Below are 12676 nucleotides of genomic sequence, written 5' to 3' on the forward strand. Positions count from 1 at the left end.
TTTCACATACTTCTGTAGTGTTCAAATGTAATTAGAAAGAGGATGAGAGGTACAAATAAACAGATGGACATGGAGGCAGCTAATGCAAATGCACACATCATTTCCTGGAGAAAAAGCAGCATTTCAGTAATAGTAACAGACATTACTAGTCAATCAGAAATTCCCACATTTGTCCATTTCCTCTCTTTGAAAGTATAAATTCTTCACAATGATCTCAAAGAATTAATACTTCAAAGTGATTTGCCCTGTGCTAATAATGTTTTGATCAACAGATTCTTTAGAAAGAAAAATCAGTTTCATCCCCCAGAGTCTCCAGTGTAGAGAACTATGCAAAGACAGTCCTTGCAGCCAGGAGAGAAATTTGAATTACTGTTGATTAGACAATTGTGCTTTCGACTGGACATCTAAGAAAGGTGGATAGTGGGAGCATTTTATTTGTATACAAATGGACAACTCCCATACATTTTTTAATGAGAACTTCTAGTGATCCACCAAAACTGAAGAGAGAATGTTCTTGTCCACTGAAAGAAATTTGTCCCTGAGGCAACCAGCTCTGAGTTCTTTAGGTTGTAATGTAGGTATGCAGAGTCATTTAGGTGTCCATAGGATGGTGGCTCTTAAGTCATACTGGTAACATTAAACCATATCTTACCATCAAAGTGACTATTGTTTTGGCTGTTAAAGTAAGATTTTTTAGTAAAAATGTCCAGACCTTGTCATTAAAGTAAAGCATTACATATATTTCTCTGTATAACTCAAGCACAGAGCATATATCTAGTTATAAAAACTTACTCCATCTTTTTCACTCATGGCTTTATTTATTCATTTATTTATTCATTTATTTATTTATTTATTTTTCACTTACAGTTTAACGACGAATTGAAGATCTAGAATTAAGTTACAATGTAGAGGCTCACACATAATTTTTCTGTCAGATTCTTTTTTTTTTTCTGTATTCATCAGTACTTACTGTCCATCATTTCTTAGTGTTTTAGTGGTTTCTGTATCTTATTAACTCAACACTGTATCATCTTATTGAAATCAGTTTTCATTTTATGTTTCATAAAATAAGGTTGTTAGAAGGCATAATAAATATAAATTTCAGATTATGTTGAAAATTTCTGTCCTTCTAAAATGCTAGGTGAATTCAGTCAGTCAAAAAAAAAAAAAAAAAACCAAAACCAAAACAAAAAACAAAAAACATGCAGCATCATGGTATATCATCTTTCTAATAAAACACAGACTGGAAAGTATGTATCTGTTTGTTGTCTTCAGTTTCATAGCTGTTGAGAAACAGAATTTCTCAGGAGTGTATACTATTCATTCTTCAGTTTAGACTATTTGGTACATGCAATTCCTAATAATTAAAAATAATTTGACAAAATCCTATGCCTGCTAAGACCAAGGTTACACATCAGAACACAATTTAGGTTAGTAAGGAATGAGTTTCTTAACATGAAATCTAGTTTGGACAGAATCCCATTAATCCAAAATCAAAATACCTCAACAGAAGTTTGGTAAAGCATATGATAGATGCAAACAATTGCATTTTTTCTAATATAATCTGAATTTCCTTGGTAAAATACATGCCGCTACAAACTCTTTCCTGGTATAAATTGATACTGTCCATTCTGTACTAAGGGAGATATTGTGATTTATGCCTTTTGAAGTCTGGTGGTAAATATTGACACTAGACATGCTAGTTCTAATGACTCACCAAGGCAGCTGGTAAATTTGCAGTCTTTTGAGAGAGAGAGAATCAACAGGAAAGACTAAAAATCTATCAAGTAAAAGTCTTAAGAGTTTTCACATCTGAAGAGTTCATCCATATATTCTTCATTGTTACCACAAACAAATTCATGCTGATCATTTTTATATTTCTAGTCATAGAATTCCTGTAATAGAATTCCTGGGGAATGCTGTGCAAAATATTGGTGTTTTTTCTCTAAAAAATCTTTCATTAATTGTCATTCTAAGTCCCAGATCTATCATTTACCAGATTTGTCTTTAAGACATTTAACATAACCTAAATGCTTTGCCTACTTTGCAGAGCAGTGTTTTGAGCAGTCATTTGGATATTTCTTGATATAACTGTATTTTTAAGAAATAACATATATATCAGTATCGATGTAACTCTTAAGTTCAGATGTATTCCTCTGACGTATCTGTTGCTGTTCCTGCTTGTTATTAGGAATATTTAATAACTATTTCTTTTGATATCTTTAAACAATGGGTTCAAATAAGGAAATAAGACTACCAACGTTTATTTTGTTGTTTTTCATCTCTCAGGAAATATTTGCTGCTCTATTATTTTTTTGTATTTTATAGAAATAATTTCCATCTGTCATTAGTCTCTGTCTCTTAAAGGAAGATTAATGATTCTACAACTGCAAAATCCTCTTAAGGAGATCTGTTCTCATCAGAGGTCAATCAGAAGTCAAACCAAACATTTTTTAAGCAATTGAATAGGAAAATATTCCATTATAGATGTCAGGATGAAATGTGACTTATGTCAGAAAAGTTAAAGGTTAGGGGCTAATCTACTGAGAAGTCATTCATGGATCATATTTAAATTGTTTCAGCCTCTTTTAAAAAGCTCATTCTCTCTTAAGATTTCTACTGCCTTCCAGTGGTTGTAGCTATATGTGTAAGTTCCCTTACTATACATGTTAGTGTTTAAATTAATGAACTGGTCTTTTCCGTAGAATTAGAAGGACCTTTCCAATCTATTAAAAACAATATATTCTGAAGGACATTAATTTAGTAAGAAGAATATTTTGAAAGTATATTTATTCTTCCTAGAAAGTTCAGTGAATTAGGAAGAAAACCCACTTAGGTGAGCAGAATTCTGAGTGTTAATACAGTAAACTAATACTACAAGACTCATCTGAAAGTATTTTCTTATGCTGGCCCATGATGTCAGAAGTGGATGTTGGTGGCTGAACCTTCCTGCTAATATTCCTTTATATTTTGTTACCATGTGACAGAAAGCAGTAGAAGGGCAGTCTAATAGAATGGTATCTGACACAGAAGTACATATGAAGCAAAGATGTCATTTAATTCCTCCACATGGAAGAAATTAGTAGCTTAGTGGTAGTAATGGTGGTAGGAGGGTGACTGGACTAGATGATCTTGTAGGTCCTTTCCAACCTTGTGATTCTATGATTCAGTGAATTACGCCCATTGACATTCATCAGTGCTTGCAGGACATTTATGGAGATCAAACAGTGGATGTGAGCACTGGAGGTGGTGATTCAACAGTGGCAAAAGTGATGTGAAAGACAAGCCATGTACCAGATGGCCATGCAGAATTTTATGAGCATGGTATTCAGGCTCTTGTTCATCTCTGACAAAAATGCACAACTGAAGATGTTGATTATATTTAAAAAAGCCACAGTATTTTGCAGCTGAGAATTTGCTGCATCAATCAGTGTAATTATGGTCTTTGTACCTATTGTAGTTTCCATGGAGTTACATAAGAGGCCTAAGAATAGCTCATAAGAGTGACCTAAGAATAAGGACATACATAGAGAGGAGAATATGTATACACATAATATGTAGGCATATATAGACAGATAGCTTCCATTCTCAAACATGAAATGACATTAATTATTTTAATTAATTAATGTCTATGCCTTGATACCTACCCCTATGGGGGAAAACTGTTTTGGCAGAGAAGACTAAGTAATTCAGTTGTCTTTCTACAATCTAATAAAAAAGAGATTTGCTTTCCTCAGCAAAATTATCTTATCAAATCCCATTCAGACAAAAGACTTCAGGAAGAAGAGTATGATTTAGCTCCCAGTGAATATCCTGTGTATCTTAAAGACCTTGGAAACTTTTGGATTTGATCTGAGCATAAAAGAAAACTTCACTGATTTATTACTGTTATGTCTACTGAAACAGATGTACACTGATATTTCATATCTGAACTACACATTTTGAGGAATATCTCCTGAGATTTAATTTGGGAAGATACAAAAACCATTTCTCATGTTTTCTGTATTACCCTCATTTTTTAGTACTTCAGAAAGTATTCTGAATCTATTTAAGGAGAGCACAGTCTCTGTTTTTTGTTGTTGTTTGTTTGTTTGGTTGTTGTTTGTTTGTTTGTTGTTGTTCTGCTTTTTTTTTTTAGAACTGCTAACTTAACAATTATTTGTGACTGCTTGAAACAAAACTGCTGGCTTTTCCTTTTGCCTTTCAGACATATTGTCAAATATAAGTTCTGGCTTTTTCATCTCCAGTCCCAAATTGTGTCACATCAGTGTTGTAAGTTTTTCTGATTTCCAGAGGATCAGGATGCTTGGTGCTTTATATCAAGTTCATTGAATAAAATACTTTTGCATAATCTTTATTTATGACTCCTACAGACATTTAATCAAAGGCTGGAAAGATCTTTTGAAGGTTATCAGGTCAGTCCCAACACTCAAAGCCAAGCTAATTTTAAACTGCATGGCTCAAGATTACAATAATATGTCCTCTCTGTCTATTCCTAATGCTGAGCAAGTGCAGTTCTCTGAGCTTCTTCACACATAATATTCTCCATTCTCTGAATCACTGTAGTGGCCATCCTCAGACTCATTCATTTACAAGCAAGAAGAAAATAAGCAAAAGATTAACTGCCTGCTTTCCCTGTTTCTTAGATGTAAGCTGGATGGGATAGTTTCTTTGTTGAATAGATTTTTATTTCAGTGCACTTAGTTTTACTCCCTTGTTGGAGATTCCATTGCTTCTCTGAGATGGAAACAGATCTTCCTGAATGAATCTGAATGAAAACATATTTCTTCACATATCCTCTTTGTGATCCTATGCATTTCTTGTCCTTTTTACTTGCACTGCAAAAGTTTAGGGTCAGGATTATTTTGTTCTCTCAGCAGAGAGAATAATAATAAAGCCATGTTGTTGACATACAGCTCTCAATCTGTTGCTTTCTTTCTGCCTTGCTCCCTGTTGCAGATAGATAGGACAGGTAATGCCTCAGAAACTTATCCCTTCAGTCACAGTGCCTCCAGAAGCTCTCTTGGCTTCCATGGCACACATCCAAGTGCCTTAGCAATCTCCCAAGACCCAGCAAACAATTAACAAATGTCTACAGTTCCTGCTAAAAACAATTGCTAAATCTCTTTACTCAAAATATTCTCTGTTCAGCTGTAGCACCCCACTCAGATTTTATTAAGACTTGGCTGTGTTATCAACTGTTTCCCAGCCAGGAACTATGAGAGTTATGACACAGGAGGAAAACTAAAAAAGCAGAACTGACATTGATTTCCATGTGTGCATGATCTTGCTTCCAAAGTCTAGTAACATAGCAACAAGGATTGGATTTCTTTTTCCTTCTGTTTTTTTTTTTTTTTTTTTTCTCATTTATGTATCACTATTCACCTTTGTTTGACTATGTTTTACATTTTATACTTCCTTCAGGGCATTCAGGTTATATTCAAAATAGAAGATGAATTCACAATACCTTGTTCACAGTACTCATTTCCAAAGGTATTATGCTTGTGATACTTAAACCCTAATGTATCATCTGGTTTTGATAGAGTTTCTGTTTTTATTCACTAATGCTTCTGGCCTAACCAGGTCATAATGTGTGACTTCATCTGATATCAAACAGTATGGGTTAGTTAGTTTATTTTACATACAAACTTCAGTATCTCCATTTCACTTCTTACAAGTGTATTGTGTAACTTCCTTCAAGAACATCAATCAAGAGTAAGCTGATTTTAAGTAATGCATTTTATTTTCTGACTCCACTCATGTTCCCTTTTTGTGTCAGTACATTATTATTCTCTCTTAACTTAAGAAGTGGAGCAGAGCTATCAAGTTATGTATAAGCATGAAGACAGTTACATAACATGACAGTAGTGAAGTCTCAGACAACTTTCAGGTAACCATCTCCCTGAACACTTACGTACTCTGGTTAGACATGGGGACACATAAGCTTGTGCATGAGGCTACCACACATTCCAGCGGGGATTTTGCAGGTAGCTCTGTGTTCAGGAAGCTGAACAGTCAGAAATGATAAAGAAGGAAGCATATGGTGGTTTAACATTTACACTGCGTACAGAGTTAGGGTTCCTGTCTCATCTTAGAATTCAAAGCTAAGAGCCCTGTCAAAACTTTGTTGAAAATGAATAAAATTTCCTTGACAAGATACAATTTTCTTCTCAGAACAGTGTTCAGAATGTCTCCAGATCATGAAGCTGAGGCTAAAGTCCTTTATTACAAGGGACAATTCTGCCTGGTATATATTTTTAATCATCTAACTTCACTAACAACACTAATCACTTTTTACTGTGGAAAAAAAGAGAATGAATTGGAGCAGGAACCTAGTTTTGCATTGACCTAGTTACTTGTAGTAATTTTGGAATCTGATTATGAAAAATATGAGGCTGAAAAGAGGAAAAAAAGAATGCTAAAAGCCTAACTGTAAGTTTGCATGCATCAGTAGGATAGGGGATGGTATGCTGGAGAGGAGCTCTGTAGAGATGGACCTGGGTGTTCTGGTGGACACCAGGTTGGCCATGAGCCAGAGGTGTGTCCTTGTGGCCTATAAGGCCAATGGTATTCTGCTGTGCATTATAGATGGTATGACCAGAAAGTTTTGGTAGGTGATCCTCCTCCTTCTCTACTCTGACCTAGAGTGGCCACATTTATAATAATATGTCCAGTTCTGGGCTTCCCAGTTTAAAACAGACAGGCATCTCCTAGATGGAGTCCAGAAGTGGGCCACAAAGATGATTCCTGCATGAAGAAAGACTGGGTAACCTGGGTCTGTTCAACCTGAGGAAAAGAAGACTGAGGGGGAATCCAATTGATGTTTATAAACATGAATATAGAAAGTTCCATAAAAGCGTACAGAAGAATCTCTTTAAGGTAAGGATGATGGAACTGGTTGCCCAGAGATATTGTGCCATCTCCTTCTGTGGAGATATTCAAGACCCACCTGGCTGCCCACCTGTGAAAACCACTGTAGGGTACCTGCTTTATCTGGGGATTTCGACTCGATGATCTCTTGAGGTCCTTTCCATCTCCAGCAATTCTGTGATTCAGTAAGTGCTCTGTTAGCCATTCATAGGTGAAATATCTGCTCATCCAAAATTTTAATTCTGCTGTCAATCCAAGGTCTCTTGGCAGTGATGTGCCTTGCCTTGCCTTGCCTTGCCTTGCCTTGCCTTGCCTGCCTCTCCCCCTCAACCAAGTATCTAGGAGGATTTTATGAGGACCAGGTGATCTGCAAATTATTATTTGATCCCCCATCTCACATGTACAGTTGGGAGTCAGTGGATTAGTTGCAGATGGAGCAGGATTAAATGTTAAGAACTTTAAGAGCTACCACCATTTTTGTTACCTATGTCAAATTTTGACAAAGTGCAAAGATCATTTCTTTGATCTCCAGATGCACATGTGTTCAGAAATGTTTAATTTCATAGTTTTAACTATCTCAGAAAGTGTCCCTAAGCACAAGCAGTGTTCGAAAAGCTCCTAGTTAGCTTAATGATGCCAAGGTGTAAAAAACAGAAGACAAAAAACCAACAAACCAACAAACAAACAAACAAAAACAGTGGAAAGTAGATTTGACTGTTATTGAATGTCAGAAATTTCAATTGACAAACAAAATTCTCAGCAGTAAGAGGTGACTATAAAATTATCTTTCTGCAAGTTAGCACACATTAAAATAAATGAACGGGTTTTGTGTTTTTAACAATTAAGGAATCACCTTTAAAAACAAAGCTGAAACTATTAGAATTTGCAGGTAGCATTCCTATCAGTGTCAATCTGTCCCTAAGGGGATGGAATATATGAAGACCTCTTTGAACTGGCGTATTTGACAGGCAACTTCTTCTACTGTGAAGAAATGGACAAGTGGTAAAACTGAGGAAACCTGAATAACTTGTTTATTTTAAAGATTCATTGTTGTCTGCTGCTTTTGAGAGAAATTTTGTTACTGAAGCCAAATATTATGTCCTTTGCTATTAATTAAAAACATATTTAAAGAGTTCAACTATGTTTTTTTATTTCTGGGAAACCAGAATAGAAAGAGCTATGAACAGGAAGATACTGATACATTTAAAAAGACATTTTAATGTTCTAAATAATTTATTGATACTTAGAAAGGAAAAGATAAATACACAGGTGGCTAATTTTAAATGTGAGCTTCTCAATGATTTACTAAGAACATCTGCTGGTTGGTTTATATGTGTTCTGTGAGGTTCTCAGACATTCATAAAGAAACTGTCCTGAAGGAATGAGAAGTGCTTCAGACCAGGGTGACGTATAAAGTGCAACTCGCATGCCAGTGCTGATAGAGAGATTAAGTTTCTCTCAAGAGCTGTGAAGAACAAATAGACTTTTTTCTTCTTTTACTCATGCTAAAGTTAAGTCAGATTGCAAAAGATGCAGATAAATGATTTGGAGAAGATTTTAAGCAGGTAGAAATTGTAGGAGCACATGGATGCAAAGATTTTAATGAGCTAGTAAACCTTTCTTCAAGAATCTGTTGTAATTTCAGGAAGGTATCTTTAGTATGGAGCTTACTTTGACAGCATGCTCAGTTTCACAAACTTCAACTGAACTTAAATTTAATTAATTAATAATTAATTAAATAAGCTCATGAATTAATTTAGCCTGTGCTGGAAGTCAAATGAGGTTGCAATGCTAAGTATATGTGACTTGGATGATGCTTGTTGAAACAGAATGTGTACACTAATGTGAATATAGTAGAACTGTCAGTACATTCAGGTGCCACTGAAGTCGGTTTTTACCATGACATTGTCTCTCAATGGATTACAGCTGTCACATGCCAGTGTCTTCTAACAGGTCATGTTATTAAAGCTAAGTCTAGGGGTAAGTGCTCTCTGAAATGCAGTTGCTTGATGCAGCTATCCTGTAGGATGGCAGGTACTACAGAAGAGCACTTTAATACCTGTATGGCTTAAAGTTCACTGACTTCCAAGGGAGCTCTCCCACGAGCTGAGCAACCATGCTTCATTGTTTTGCTGCTCCCAGTACCCAGTCTTTGAATCTTTAAAACTGAATATTTATCTTCCTTTCTGGATGATTATTTGGGCAGAGCAGCCAATTCCTAAAAGAATCCAAATCACTGTCATGAGTTTATTAGTACTTAATGGCTTCCATATTTTGCATTGTTTTTTCATTTATGAGCAAAAGAACTTCTCTTGCCATCATGTGGCCCTATATATAAAATTTAATATTAAAAATTTTTATCCTATTGTACCAAAGGTACCAATGTATTATTTGCTAAATCTATGCACTAAGCAAAAGAGATTGTTTTCCTTATGTATTGTAAGGAAGGACTCAATTCATCTCACTCTTCTGTTTCTTTTGCCAAACTCATTTGAGTTTAAAAACTTACATTTATTTTTATCATTATGTCAAGCAGACTACACTTGTTACACATTGAGAAAGTAAAGATGAAGAATTTAAACACTTCTCAGGATTTAGACCACAGAGCTCACTTGTGTAACCATATCATTTATGTGTAGCTTTAAATGGTTGATAGACCCTGGATTACCTTCAGAATAGTAGGAAAAGAATATAAAAAATAAGTTAGCATGTCTTTACAAAAGATTATTTTTCTCTCCATTCTAAAAATCCACTCAAAATTTCCTTACATTAAAAAGGAAATGTGAAGATAGAAGACAGAACAATCAAGAATGAAAGGTGTTTGTGCCATCTATCTTTTGTCAGTTTAAGCCTACAGCTATTTACTTGACTAAAAGAAACCGAAGATATTATGCTTATCACCCTATCTTCTCACAAGTGTTCTTAGGAAGATATTCAAAGTGAAATCATCCACAGCTAACTGGGTATGAAAGGATGATATAAATAGGACTGTGCTTTTGCTATGTAAGTCTTCTTATTCTAACCTGTTTCACTTTGTCTCCAATTGGCCTATTGTCTTTCACATCTTTTTTTTTTTTTTTTTCATATTTTTTAATCATACTTACTGTCATCCTGAAAAACAAACAGAAATAGCAAGTAGTCTTAGGTATGAAATAAAGCTGTGGAATAAAGGGAAAAAAATACAGTGTGAGCATGAAAATCAACACTGACATGAAATGCTCCTACCTTGTATAAATAAACCAAAGCAAGAAAGTTTAAAATCTCTATTGGCCCTCAATAACTCTACAGCAGGTGAAATATTTTAAAATTCTCTTCAACACTCCTTGTAATAAAGCCTTCAGAAAAACAGGCCTCCCCACCTCTCAAGCTGAAGATCAATAAATAAAAAGCCATTTAATGGTAGCTCCTAATGTCTGTTGACAAAGTAGGTAGTGGCTAATTCAGTGTTAAAAGGCTATTGAAAACTGGTGTAAGAATGATGTATTATCTGGAAAATACACCTTCAACATTTTATTCTATCACTTTCTATCATGAAATCTTGAGAAGCTCTAATGTGCCAATAAATTTTGATTAAAAAAAAAAAAACTAAAAAAAAAAGAAAAGTTTGTCAAGATAGTTTTGACTTTGTAACTGTCATTTGACTTTGAGTTATCAAAACACTTAATCAAAGTGCCAATGTGTCCCTCCCATCTCTCAGTGCATGCACCTACCACTGCTGGTACAAATGCAAGGCTATTCCATCTCTCAGCATCTTTAATTTGATTTGCCTGCCTTACAGTTAAAGATCCAATTTCAGGACATATATGTATAATGGGAAAGGTATGAATCAGTTGTCTTGAATACTAACAGTCATGAGCTTGTAGCAGCACAAAATGACCGAAAGCTGTGAGTTGCTGAAGAAATACTTCAGATCTAAGAGCATGTTTCATGACTCACATGTACAGTGAAATCAGTTAGAGGTAGTTTTGTGTATGTCTCAATATATTTCCAAGCTACAGAATATACAGACTTCATACTATTAAATAAGTTTAGGGAACAAACTACTATTTGTAGATGGTAAACATGAATTGCAGTAATGGAAATCACATCCTAAGTAATACCAAGCTGTTTCAGGACAAATCCAGCACCCTTTCTCTGCAAAGAATCTGTGCCAAAGTCAATGGGAGAGCATGCCTTTAAAAATATGGAAAGATCATGCCAATTCCTTCCAGTAATAGTCATTACTCTTTACAAATAAGTAAGGAGCAATAAAAAAGCAGTGTTTCAAAGCTAGTGTTACTTTTATCCCCAGCATAGGAAGTCTGAATGCCATATATTCGTCCAAGCAATATATATTATATATTTATTTCACAGATTGGGATATATATATATATATATATCTGTGAAATTTAAGCACTTGATAAACTATCATATTTGCTTTCTTTATTCTCTTTCAGGAAAATCAAGACTGCTTGACAGGAAAAAGGAAAGAACTCCATTCATATTCTAGTATATATTCCTCCACTGATGTATCTTCAGGCACAACAATTATGTGTGATTTCATCAGCCAGCAAGACAGAGATGTAGATAGATGTAGATATGTCCACTATCATATCAAGGTACTGTTCTTACCCATACTACCACAGATGAAGGAAGTAGAGCATGTTGGGTAAATCTGTTTTTCGAGACCTTGAATCTCCCTTAATCTCCTCTTCTGTCCACCCTTTAAAGGAGAGTGGTTTCTGCTTCCTAATCCTTTCAGTTATGTCAGTTGTGTATTGCACCAGTCTTTACCAAAACTTGCACATATAAGGTGAGGTCTCCTTCAGCTCTTTTCTTGGGAGAGCGATACTTCAAAACCTCTCAGTCTTCTCATATCATCAAGATTGATCAAAACCAATTAGTTAAAAGCCAGAAGTACGCTTGGACAAGATTCTGTAATTGAAGACCACAGTTCTTGGGCTGTTTTTGTGCATGTAGTAATGGGTACACACAGGAGGGGGGTGACTTTAGACCTCTTGCTGCCCTGTGCTGTGAAGACACTGGTGACAGTGTCCTGTGCAGAAGGACTTTCTCCAGCACTATATCTGGTAGAGCTGCTCCTCTCCAGCTGCAGAACTATGCTCTGCTCCTTACTGAACTTGCCATTGATAGAAAGATGTTTTTATAATTACAACTATTATTATTTTATTGCTATTATTATTTCAACAGAAGATTTTTAGAATTTGTTCTTAGGAAAAAAAAAAGCAGTTTAACTTTGGGAATGCCTGTTTCAGTACTTGCAGCTGCAAGGGTAGATTCAAATAAATGTAGTATTTTCTCTTTTCAAAATAGTAAATGAAAGTCTGGAGCTTAGATCTAATCAAGTACTGCACCTTCTATCATATAAAACTCTAAAATTATATTTAAACTTCCAGTTTGTTAAATATACATGAGCAATTCAGAAACTTCTACAGGTTTTCTAAAAGAGTAGTTTTATTTAGTTTTCCAACCCTTTCACATTCCTGTTCACAAAATTGTTAGGTCTACACCCTAGACTGCCTCAAATCATTGCCAGAATTTGCAATGAATACATTTACAGCTGGAGTTCAAAGATATTTTTTATATTTGATTAATATTTCATGAAATACACTGTATTTATCAAAAGCAAAACATTCTAAATTGTTGATACACTTGATTGCCCATTTTTGTTTTTCAACCTCTATGTCTTCCCAAGGTACAAATTGGCAACAGTGTTACTACAGTTGATCTAAATGTTTTGTGGATTTCCAGCCCTTTCCAAGTGTCTCAGTTTTTTCTCTCCTGGACCCATTCAGTCATGCGATAT

This window comes from Coturnix japonica, chromosome 1 (assembly GCF_054131305.1).
Source record: "Coturnix japonica strain WE chromosome 1, WE-NBRP24, whole genome shotgun sequence".
NCBI lineage: Eukaryota > Metazoa > Chordata > Aves > Galliformes > Phasianidae > Coturnix > Coturnix japonica.